A 12,801-nucleotide genomic window follows, 5' to 3' on the forward strand; every position below is an offset into this window, starting at 1 on the left:
CACTCTGGATCATTCATCCTTCTGTGTTCCAGAACTACAATACTGAACAAAAGTCCCTGTTCTCATGGGACTTATGTTAAAAAAAAAAAAAAAGTCAAATAAGTAAAACAGCTAACAAGATGATAGGTGCCAAAGGAAGGAAACAGTAGGGACTGAGAAGAAAAATAATGGCAGTGGGGAGAGGAGACTCATTTAGAGTAGGATGGTCAGCACCAGACCCTCTGACGTGGTGACATTTCAGTTGATATCCACAAGTTTTGGAGGAGATAATCATGAAAAGGGAAGGATGATGTGTTCGTGCTTTATCGCTGTTAGAAGAAACTACCACAAACTTAGTCAATGAAAGCAACACTGATTTACTGTCTCACAGTTTCCATGGGTCAGTGGTCCTGGCACAGTGTGGCTCAGCTAGGTTCTCTGCTCAAGGTCTCCCGAGGCCAAAATTAAGGGGTAGGCTGGACTGCATTCCTTAGTGGAGACTCTGAGAAAGAATCCACTTCTGAGCTCTTCTCCTTTTCATGTTTTCCATGTGGCCCCTTTCATCTTTAAGCCAGGAAGAGTCACTCAAGTCCTTCTCATGCCTCCAGTCTCTCTGACTTCCTTTTTTCTTCATCTCAGCTTCTTCCTACTTTTCCCTAATCTCAGCTTTCTGGGCCTACCTGGATCATTCAGGATAACCTTTCGGTCTTAAGGGGAGCTCTGCCAGTAGTCAGAATTACGTTTGAATAATTCCTTTTGCCGTATAATGTTATATAGCAATGAGTGTGACCCCAGGGGTGAAGGTCATGGGGTCCCAAATTCTGTCTTACCACACATCGAAAGGATATTCTATGCAAAGGGAACAACATGAACAAGTACAAGAAGATGGACCCCAACTTGCCATATCTGAGGAACTGAAAAAGCCAACTTAGCCAGGACATTGTGAACAAGGTGGACAGTGAGGCAAGATGAGGATGGAGAGGTGGGCAGGAGACAGCTCACGCTGGGCTCGGAGGCCATGGTCAGGAGTCCGTGTTTTCGTCTGAGGCCGATGAGTAGCCAGGAAAGAGGTTAAAGCTGGGAAATGACATGATCTGGTGGCATGTGAGAAAGATCATTCTTGCCACTGTGTGGAGAATGAACAAACAAAGTAAAAATAAAAGGGAGAAAATCGTCATGCAGGATAAAGATTATGATCCCAGTCCTTGATTCTGGCACTTTTAATCCTGTTTCAGTGACAGCACTGGAAATCACAGCGCTCTTTGCTCAGTATCATGAAATATTCATACTTGAACCATAAAATTTCTCTCTGTTTAATTCTGTGATAACTCAGACGCTAACTTTTATGTTCTAGTACGGGCCCTTGGAAGCAGAAAGTCCGCAGAATTTACGGGAATACTCAATCCATCAATGTTTTGCTTTCTTTGAAAAATTTTGGGGGAAAGACCGCCATTTCATTTCAAGTTCAGTTTGTTCCATTTTTAGTGACCAAATACTCTTTTGTTTGCTTGTCTGGCTTTCAGAGGACACGGCCTTCTCTCAGAGGACAGTCTGAAAAACATTTAAGAGCAGAGCAGTTTCCTGGGGCATAGATACTGATATGAGCTAGACGCAAGAGCGGGCCCTCCCTGTGTCCCTTGGCCTCTTCTGGTGCTCTTGGCCAGGAGTTTTGGGTCTCCATTTGAAATGCGTTATTACAATGGGAAGAAATGCAAGGTGCAAAGGAAAAGAGAGCTAAGAAGAGTCCAGTTTTACAGTCTAGCTTGACTCATCAGCGGGAAGCAAGATCCTTTCAGCCTCATTTCTCGGTGGGTCCTTTGGTCCCAGGTGGAAACAGCTCTAAATCTACCTGGAAGCCTGATTGCCCAGGCTCCCATGGCCTCGTGTCCTGTCGCCCTTTGAGCACAAAGCGCCCAGCTGAAGGCAGTTTCCCACCCAGGCTCCTCCTCTCCTGCTCCCTGGCTTTCAAGAATTCTCTTGATCTGTGCTCCTTGCAGACACTCAGACTTCTTTCTCCTACTTTCTCATGCTGTCCGTCCATTTACACACCTCTCACTGAGTCCTTCAAATGTCCCATTTTTCTAAATAACCCCTGTGTTTCCTTTCATCCTCTCCCGGTCCTCTCTTCCCAGCGTCGCACATCTGGGGCTCTGATGGCACTTGTCCATTCCTGCCTCTCACATCGACTTTGTTCAGCTCACCCATGCTCAGAACATACATTTGCATGTCTAAAGTCCCATTAACATTATGATTATGCCTTCCCCATTCATCCTGCGGTTTTCTCAACATCACATACATTGAGAAGAGGGAAGGCATTTCTATAGGAGCCAGGATGCAGGTGTCAGACTTGTGAGTGAGGCCTTAAAGGTGGCACTGTTGGATTCCTGAGAGCCTGGGCTGAAGTAGCTAGGAGTGGATTGAAGAGGCGCTGGAATGTCCACTTGAGGATTTGTGGGAGATTCTAGGATCTGAGAAACAAAAGCAATATTGTCATCCCTTTTGGACAAGTCTACCCCGCTTCAAATGAAGCGAGGCCTGTGTACCGCCACATCTTTATATCTGTTTAGAGCACTGGGGGCTTCTTTGGTGATGGCGGGGGAGGAGGGGTGAGGCTGAGAGCACAAGAGAGCGTGAGAGAGCTGGGGAGGGCACTAAGGCGAGAAAGACATTGATAAAAGAAAAACCTTCTCAGGATTTTGAGAAAGCCTTTCCAAGAGCCTGGAGGGTATGGGCTATTGTGGTTCTGGCAATCACGCTGAACGAAACAAGACGCTTCTGCAAAATATGGCTCGGGTGGCACATGTTTTGGTACCAACTTATTAGAGTAATGTCAAACACTTGTGAAGTGCCTACCAATGGGTTTTGGGTCCAGGGCCAGGCCTTTTACTTGTCCTAACCCATTTAATTCTCACGGTTACATGAAAGAAGTTTGAGTTATATTTACACTACCTGTGAGGAAAGAGAGGCACAGAAGTTGGAAGCAACTAGTTCAAGGACACACATCTGTGTGTGATTCAAGCCCAGGTCTGGCTACCTTGGGTGCCCATATCCCAATGACTATACTATACTGGCGTCCTAGGCCACTTGGGGGAATCCATGCAGAGGCCAGGAAGCCCATCCTCATCCTGCTGACCTAGGTTCTGAATCCTTCTCTCCTCCTCTGCTCCCAACCCTAGTGCTTCCAGTTCTTTCTGAGAGGCCCAAAGCTTGGGTAATGGGAAAGACTTGGAGAAAGAGTATAGTCAGTTCATAGCAGAAACACCCTTTAGTGTCTGGGCTCAGGCAAGCATCGGTGACTCAAGAAATCACAAACTATCTTCACGTAAGCCAAAGGCTTCTTTTGTATTTTGTTTCACGGAGGAAATGAAAATCTGTATACCCTTCCCTGTCTGCTCCAGGGTCAAGCATCTGCTGGTTGTGTTTAAAGCCCAAGACTCCCATCTGGATTTCTTCAATTCTCTGTCCTTCACCCTGCCTTCCTCCCCTCTGCCTCCCGGCTCTGTCTCCTGCCTCTCTGTTCCTTTATCGGATTTTGTCTCCCACTTCTCTGACTCCCTTTTCATCTTTGCTGGCTAAGCCATAGCCAGAAAAGAGAGTTGTATTTTCTTCTCTCCAGGGTGATTTCCTGGCTGGTCACATTCTCCTCTACTCACTGCCTCTGATCATTGCATCCTCTCCTAGCCACCCATGTATATGTTTAAGGTTTAGGAAGTAAAAGGGGGTGGGGGGCTGTTCCTGTTCAGTGTGGACAAAGATGAAATCTCGTCTCTTCATTGAAAAAATGGTGTGACATACCAATAAAAAACAATAGTGTCACTTTGCAAAAAGGCTGCTTTCACCATCTCAGAATGCTTTTTCGGTCTTTGATATTACAAGGCATAGTTATTACATGGTCTGTGGAACCAACTGTAGAACTCTGTATCTGTATGACTCACTCTCTTTTAGGCTATAGCCCTGGGAGGCAGACTGGACAAGTGTGATTAATCCTCATATACCGACAGGCAAGTGACTTGCCCATGGTTATATTGTGAGAGAGAAACAAAGCTAGAGGTGGAACAACGTTATCTCGTCTTTAGCTCTGGAGAACTTTCCACAGTTCCATACCTAGTAGATATGCTTCTTCCCTGACGCGATCTGGATTTTAGGAGGGTGCAGCTGGAAGAAGCTCCCGGATGGTGCACTTGAGTGACAGGAGACATACAACAATAGCCCTAACATTTTCTAGAAGCTTTTTTGTGTCTCACAAAATCTGATGTGATAGGTACTATTATTGCCCCATTTTATAGATGAGAAAACAATTACAGAGAGTTTGGGGATTTCAGTACTTAGTGGAAGCATTCTCTGACCAGGTCAGAGTGACATTACTGAGTCTAGGATGCCTAATGCGGGGGCGGGGGGAGTCACTTGCTTCAGTTACAACTTTGGAATTTGGGTCGTGGCATCAAATGCCCTTCTCTGAACTCCCACTCTCCAGACAGAAGTATCTCCTGTCCTCATCTCTCAGAGTTCATTAAGAATACCCTATTCTGATTGCATCTCTTCTCCAGACAAAATATGGAAATGATAACGTGTACAATTTAGTGACAATACCCCAGATCTTAACCTTGTATGATCTAGGAGTTAAAAACTCTGAAGTCAGTCAGAGCTGGATTCAAATTCCTCTAATTAATGACTCTTTGACATTAACAAGTCGAACCTCAGTATAATCCAGTTTTCTCACCTATAAAGGGGGACAATAAGAGGGGCGCCTGGGTGGCTCAGTGGGTTAAGCCGCTGCCTTCGGCTCAGGTCATGATCTCAGGGTCCTGGGATCGAGTCCCGCATCGGGCTCTCTGCTCAGCAGGAAGCCTGCTTCCCTCTCTCTTTCTGCCTGCCTCTCCATCTACTTGTGATTTCTCTCTGTCAAATAAATAAATAAAATCTTTAAAAAAAAAAAGGGGGACAATAAGAATAACAATCATGCTGAGTTTTGTGGGAATCAAAGGAGATTGCAGGTCAAGCACAAGAAAGCTTCTAGAAAATGTTAGTGCCATTGTTACTGTGCTTTGTACCAAGTTTTCTTCTGTTACTTCTTTTGGAAGTCTCACTACTCGTTCTGTGAGGTAGAAGCTGGGACGGAGAGCTAAGTGACTTCCTCAGGACCACTCAGAATCCGGTCTCTCCACCTGGAAGGGTGGTGTTGGCTCTGGCCGCAACACGAGCTCCACTTTAGGGGCTCCAGCTCCCAGCTGCCTGTGTACGTTTTAAAGGGACTCCATTGAAAACACATGTGCTTTGGTCACCACCCCCCACCCCCCACCGCCGACCGTTTTCTTTTTCTTTTTTTTTCCTTCGGGGAAGAGAAATGAAACCAGATGCTCTAAGACCTGGGGGGGGGGCAGAGGGGGGAAATCCCAGGAAAGTCTTGTTTTCAGTTAATTTTGTATATTTTACTGGCATAGTTTCTCTTCAACCCCTCTGCACCCCCATTACCTTCACCCGTACTTGATATGGCCCCAGGTGAATAGAACAGTGCAGTCTAAAGGCAGTGGGGGAGGGAGGTCTCCTCTGGGTCTCCACGTCTGGACTGGGATAAATTCCGTGTCCTTGGAGAGCAGCTTCCTTTTCTGCAGGCTTGGAAATACTTGAGTCTCTTGGGCTTCACACAGTTTCAGGTTCTTTCCTTCAGATTCTCTGGGCCTCTCTTGGGAGCAAGGAATAGGCTGTCCCTGCCTGCCACCCCCCTCCCTGCTCTGGTCCCCTCTCCCTCTCCTCCAACACCTTCTTCCTTTATGGCAGCTGCAGCTGCTGGGTCAGCCTGGGGGCCCCAACCTCCTCCCCACACCCATTTACCCCAGGTAAAAATAAATAAAATGTCAGTGAGCTGATTGCTTTTTGGATTGCACCTCACCTCTTTCTTCCTGTTTTGCGCTTTCTTGGTTTCTTAGTGGGAACTACAAACCTTGCCTTGACTCTGGTGTGGGTGTGATTTCCTTCTTCTTGGCTCCTGGCCCACTTTCCCCCTACTCCCTCCTTTCCTGGCTTGATTCTCTTATCTTTCTAATTGGGACTTCTCACCAGCAAAGCGTCTCCATCTTCTCCCAAATTAGTAAGTCTGGAAAGGACAGTGAAACAAAGTTTTCAGGAACCCTGCACCTGGAACTGAGAAGTGGAAACTTTTGCCTTTTACCTGAGACTTACTAGGTGACCATGAGCCATTCTCAAGGACAGTGTCATTTGGCTTGGGGAGGAGGATCTTAGTCACCCTTGAGTTACCCCAAATATGCTTGCAAAAAGTGTGCTTACTTGCTCTACAAACGCGCTTTAAAGGCAAACCCCTTACTCCTCTGCAGCCTCCTCAAGCCCCTTCCCACATAAATACAGAGGATGAACACAATGTTTGGGGACAGATGCCCGTATAGACATTCTGGAGCTACTGCTCGCCATTCACTTCATAGGCTGCTGCCTTTTTCAAGACTGCTAAACAATACCAACTTTTAACATCTTTGAAATGGATGGCGATGTTTGTCGAATTTAGCTGGTGTGTATAGTTCCCAGATTGTAGCCTGGACGTATCAATCAGAATAGCAGCCTCTGTGGTGCATTTGCAGTTCTGTTGGTAATCACTGTAAAACTATACTCAATAAAACAGTTAATGAATGTTGACTGAAATCCTTATGTAGTGTAGAACCGTATTCTATTTATCAGAAGTGTACTCGGATTCCTCAGGTAGATCTGGAATGTATTAAAGGCATTGAGGCAGTGTGAAGGAGAAAAGCAGCAGTGGGAGACAGACTTAGAGATGTAAAATACTTAGAAATGCTTTAGGGCAATGGGACTGAGTACAGGGGCAAGTGAGGGAGCAGAGGCAAAGTGCTTGTTGTTTAAGCAGAGTTGAGGGCTGGCCACCAGCATCCGTAGGTCCTCTTGGGATCACATCAGAAAGAGAGATTGTGGGTCTGACTTTTGGATGGAGGCAAAAGTAATTTCTCTCCTAGAGGGGTTCCTCTCCTCTGAGGAGTCAGAATAAGAGAATACTTGGAGGTATAATGGTTAAGAGTATGGTCCTGGTGCCAGGCCACATGAATTCAACTAGATTTCCTGCTAACCAGCCAGCCATGTGACCTTGGGCAAGTCATTTCCCTCTCTGAGTCACTGTATCCCCATTTGGAATGCGGAGGCAGTAATTATACGTATGTCATGAGGATGATGAAATGAGTTCATGCAGGTGTAGTATTTGGCGCAGACTGAAAGCTCAAACAATGTTAGCCACTATGAATTCAGTACTTATGATGTACCAGGCTCTGGGCTATGTGTTTGTGTGTCTCTCCTTTACTTACTACAACTACTTTGTGAAGTAGAAGTTATGGTAATCTTCCATTTTCCAGATGAGAAAGCTGAGGCCCAGAGAAGTTAAAATAATGATTATAATTGAGTGTAGAAGATGCTATAACAGATTCAAGAGAATTACAAAGATGGACATGTCCAGTCCTGCCTTGGGAGATTTAGGGAAGGCATCACAGAGGGCAGCCCATCTGCGGTGGTCCATCAAGAGGGGTGAAAGTATGCAAAGGCGAATGCATGGTAGTTGGGGATAGCTGAACTACAGACATGAGCAGGGTTATGTATTGCCAGGAAATAGACTTGGAGATTGGCCAAGACCCGTTGGTGTACGCCAAGCTAAGAATTTTGGATTTTACCCTCTAGAGAATCATCAAGGACATGAAAATGCTGCATACAGGGAGAGAGTTCAAGCCAGCAATGGTGATGGTCTGCACTAACATGGCAGCCATGCCAATGGTGAGATAAGCCCAATTGCTATGTAGCCTCTACTCTAACCTCAAGGAGCTGACAACACAGTGCAGAAGACAGAACCCAAATCAAAAGCAAACCTACAGTTAAAATGCAATGTGGTACATTCGGTGAGACACACACACATAAGGTGTTGGAGAAGCACAGAGAAAGAACATTGCTCTGGGGGCAGGGGGTTCAGGAAAGACTTCTCACAAGGGGACCTCTGGATTGAAGTCTTGAGGGGGTAAAAAGAGTTATACAAGCAAAGAAAAGGTCAGAATAGGGTTGTTACTCTAGTTTCAGGAATAACACAAGCAAAGATGCAGAGGTAGGCAACAGCATGGAATGTTCACACTTATGATGAGGGCCTTGACTAAGGCCAGGCAGCAGTGACAGAGAGGAGGGGAGTGATGGGGGAGTTAGGGGATAAAGGTGGCAGGACGTGGTGAGTGGTTTGATATGCTGGTTGAAGGGAAAAGAGTTGAGAAAGATTCCCAGATTTATGGGCTAAATGAGGAGTGAACTTGGGTTTTGCCAGCCAAGACAAAGAATAGGGAATAGAATCTGGAAGAAAATGATGAGTTTAGCTTTGGTCCTCTTGAGTTTCAGATGGTTTGGAGGCATCCAAGTGGAGATGATCACTGGACATTTTTCAGTATATGAGTCTAGAGCTCTAGGGAGATGTCAAGATGGAAGATTGAGATTTGGAAAGCATTAGCAGATGGATGATGGTAAAAGTCACCAAGAGAGGATGAGATCACCTAGAGAGAAGACATACAGTGAGAACAGAGGAGGGCCAAAGGTAAAAACTTGGAAGATTATCACCATTTGAGGGGAAGACAGAGGGGAGGGTCCAGGAAATGTTGGTACTTGTCTGGACTGTATATTTTAGGGACTGTGGGATTAAGTAAGAAACCCCAATATAGTAACCTCAATCTTTCCTTCTTGGAACTTTGTAAAACTTTTGTAGCTTATATAATTGAGGATATTAACAAACTTTAGGACGGCATATTTTCAGTTTCTAATACAGTACCTTTTTCTGAATATTGTTGCAGATTGCTTTGTGACAGTGTTCACGATAAAGTTTTTTGAGCTCCTTACCCGAAAGCCTCTCTAAGCAGAAAATTGGATGTACTTTCTTTGTTTCATTGACCTAAAATACTTTGAAATGTCACGTCACTTTTGACCCAGTTAAAGTTTCCTCCTCTTAGTTTTAACCTATGTAAAATATTCAGCACCAGACCCAGTGCTTAGGAGCACAGGTGGCCAACACAGCTCATTACCTGAATTTACCATTTACCTTTATATGCTCACTCTGCCCTGTAGCTACAGACAAACATGCAAGTAAGTTAGGTCTTTCTGAAGTAGTGATGGCTGAATTTAAATCTTGCCTTACAGCGGCACCTGGGTGGCTCAGTCAGTTAAGCATCTGACTCCTGGTTTCAGCTCAGGTCATGATCTCAGGGTCCTGGGATCAAGTCCTGCATCAGGCTCCCTGCTCCGAATGGAATCTACTTGAGACTCTCTCTCTCCCTCTCCCTCTGCCCACACCCTCTGCTTGTGGTCTTCATTTTTGTATCTTTCTCTAAAATAAATAAAATCTTAAAAAAAATCTTGCCTTTCAGGTTTTTGTTTTAATTTTTTGGCACTGAAAGGCAAATTAGTAAAAGAACAACAACAACAACAAAAAATGGTATAGATTCCAAGGGCTGTTTCCCTTTAGATTATTACAGCATGTTAAAAATTGATCACAGTTGATATACAGCAGCTTGCCTGAGTCTATGCAACACGCCTCAAATGCAAAAATCCTTGGTGATGGACGACTGTGGGTAAAAACATACATGTATCAAATTTCTTCTCTGATAGCTTCCAGACCCCATTTTAGTGGGTTTGGCTCTCAAGGCAAACTCCGTTCGACAGCACAGGAGTAGCACTCTGTCATTTCCACCACACTTGGCCTCCATTCAGCAGGCGGGCCTGACTAGCTGCTTACATCCTCTCCCTCCTAAGGGAGAAGGGAAGTTAGAGAACTCCCCGGTGAGTACTGAGTTGCCATCTGTGCATAGGGTTTTATAGGAGAGAACCAAACTACGCTGCTTTCTTTCAACATAATTGTAATAAATCTCTGAAGGTACTCTCTGGTCGGATTATGAGAGAGAGAGAGAGAGAGAGAGAGAGAGAGAGAGAAGAAAACAGAGAAAGAGAGGAAAGGGAAGGGGTAGGAGGAGGAGAGGGAGAGAGAAAAGGGGGAAGGAATGAAGGGCGAGAGACAGGGAGACAGAGAGGAAAGACACAGAGAGAGAAATTAAGAAACAGAAGGGAAGAGGAGGAGGACGGAAGGGGAGACAGAAAGGAGAGAATATGCCTTGCCCCTGACATGCGTTGTTTTTCTATGTGTGATTTGTACTTGCAATGGTTAATACCAGATGTGCCCTAAACCCCACAAAACTACTTCCTTCCCAATGACTAGTAGTAACAATCCAATCCAAATGTAACCCTGGATTCTTTTCATGAGAAGAGGTTGGAATCCTTTGTTTCCTACATACCTTTTTTTTTTTTTTTAGTACGGTTTTGAGTTTTAGAAGAAAAACAACTCTAGTCAATGTTCCAGCAGCTTACACCTCCCTGTCTCCCCTACAAAACTGCTGTTCTTTGCTCCTCCACAGGTCAGCTGTGCTCTCATCCAAGGTAAGGCTTGCATTGATCAGTCGAAGTGGGTTTGCTAATCCCTTGCCAGGCTACAGCTACTACACCCAACACATCAGCCTTCACATCACCACATCCTTGTCACTGCTGTCACTCTATTGACCCCTGTCTCCAGAAGACGAGAGGAAGAGAGGTGTTTTTGCAGCCTTTGTTACAAAAAGGAAAGGCAAGGCAAGGTAAGATGAAGAAAGGAAAGAACAGGAAAGGAGAACGGAGTGAAAAGAAAGGAAATGAAAAAAGACGAAAGCTCTGAAACAACGGTTTCTCAGGCTTCACACCTAGCTCGTGTGGCTGTCCCTGCTTCTCTGCTCAGCACTTCATTACACAAAGAATATTTCTTTGAGCTATAGCTTTTTCAGTCTCTACTGTGGGGTTAAGCAAAGTATATGATATAGTGGAGGGAGGAAAGGCACAGGAATCAGATTGTCCTGGGTTCTCATTCCAGGACCTAGCACAGTGTCTGACTCAAATTCCCTTTCTTAAGAAGGTTCTATTGGATCTATTACGAAGTTCTATTTCTCTCACACCTCCTGCAGCATTGCCAACACTACTGGGATGTAGAGTTTTTTCTATCATTGTGGGGTGCCAGTAATCTTTCACTGGGAATCCACTTTTCTCACCTGTGTTTGGCTAAGAGGAAACCAGATTTCAACTGACAGACAAAGTAGGGAGTGGCTTAATGCATACACGGGAACATATACTTGTACCCACACAGTGTGTACATGGTAAACAATCCAAGCTTAACAAAAGGTATACAGCAAAAGCTCTACTCTTTGCACAGCAACCCTCGGTTCATCTTGCAAATGCAACCACTGCCAAAGTACTGTTAACTTGTCCAGTAAGTAAACGGCACTGTGGAGAGGAAGTTGGTCCAAAGTGCTCATGGTTTGCACAGGTGCTGAAATAGAGGGCCTTCGGGCCTTGGACTCTCATGCTGGGTAATAGTCCTGAAAATAGGTGAGACAGGAAGATAGGAAACATCACCTGCTTTATAATCCAGTAACATCTGTGACTCTTAGACCACAGAATGAAAAAGTCCCATCAGAAGAGAATCTGAAGTCTGGTCCAAGAAAGAAAAGGCCAGCTCAAAGTCAGTCTCTCTCTCTCTCTTTCTCTCTCTCTCTCACACACACGCACACACACACACACACACACACACACACACACAGCCATTTAGAGGCAGATTCATGATGTTAGCCCCCAGGCTTCCAACTCTCTAGGGACAGTGTTTTTTCCTCAATTCCCCAGCACACCCACCAGTGGAACAAACCAGGCTAGGACCTCTGCTTCTGGCACCTTCCAGGGCGACTCTATTCCCTGTGTCTGGATTCTTGAGCTTTACAGATCTCCTGGGTCCCTAAAAGGGAGTTTTTTGCTCCTCTTTTCTCCTTTTATTGGAGACATGATAGTTTTGGTGCCCAGAGAGATAGCTTTCAAACTCCAAAGTGATATGGTTCACCTGAGCTGATTATTAAACATGTCAGTCTTTCCCAGATGTTACTGGATTTCAATGAACCCTCTACCTCCTTGAGAAAGGAATTTTTTGTGTTTACACTATCACTTTCTGTCCAATGCAGCTTTAAATCTAGATGAAAAACAGTCTTGTTTTTTTTCTTTTTATCATAATATTTGTTTGATTATAACATTAATACACATGGGTTGGCAAAAATGACTATTATGGAAGAATATTAGGAAAATAAATATAAGCCAACAGATGCTATTCTTAAAACCTTTTTGTGAGCTGACAAGAAAATCCCCATTCTAGACACAAGAGGGAGCTTTTAGCTAAAATGAAAATAAAGGTGATTTAATGTACGCTCTGTTATCTTTATTTTCTTTCTACTAAAAATTGAACTTGGTTATCTTTGAAAACATACTAGTTAACTGATCTTGGAATTGTAAAGTGGTAGAGTGGATAGACTCCTTAATCATGCTGACCTCTCTCCAGTTGTTGCTATGGTTATAAATGTTCTTCTTCCTTTGCTGCTGAGACACCACTCTATCCCTGGCTCTGCTTGTAACTTTTAGACCATTTCTCGTCCTTTGCTCTTCCCTTCAGTTGGGTGCTTTCTTAAGCCCCTCAGCCATCTTCTGTCATTCTGTCATATATACATTCTTTCCTTGGATGAACCTACTCATTCTGAAGGTTTCAACTACAATTATATGCTGACGAATAAGTCACCTTGCATATCTCCTGCTATAAATCTAGTCTATGCTGAGGTACAGGTATAAACATTCGCTTAGTTACTGGAAAGCCCAAGAATACAAAGAATACAAGTCAGAACAGGTCGGTTAAGGGAGTCTTTGGGTTTTCAGGATCTACAGGGTATCACCTTGAAAGAC

General features: G+C 44.6%; 1 protein-coding gene across 1 annotated transcript in view; it reads left to right on the forward strand.

Moving 5' to 3' along the window:
* The first annotated feature begins 9,707 nt into the window (after positions 1-9,707).
* Positions 9,708-12,801, forward strand: part of LHFPL1 (LHFPL tetraspan subfamily member 1) — a 97,126-nt gene continuing 94,032 nt past the window's right edge. Inside the window, exons 1-2 of the mRNA XM_082716428.1 lie at positions 9,708-9,789; positions 10,317-10,440. The gene's annotated coding sequence lies outside the window, so the exon portion shown is untranslated. The remainder of the gene's footprint in view (positions 9,790-10,316; positions 10,441-12,801) is intronic.

The sequence above is a fragment of the Mustela nivalis genome (assembly GCF_964662115.1).
Source record: "Mustela nivalis genome assembly, chromosome: X".
Lineage (NCBI taxonomy): Eukaryota > Metazoa > Chordata > Mammalia > Carnivora > Mustelidae > Mustela > Mustela nivalis.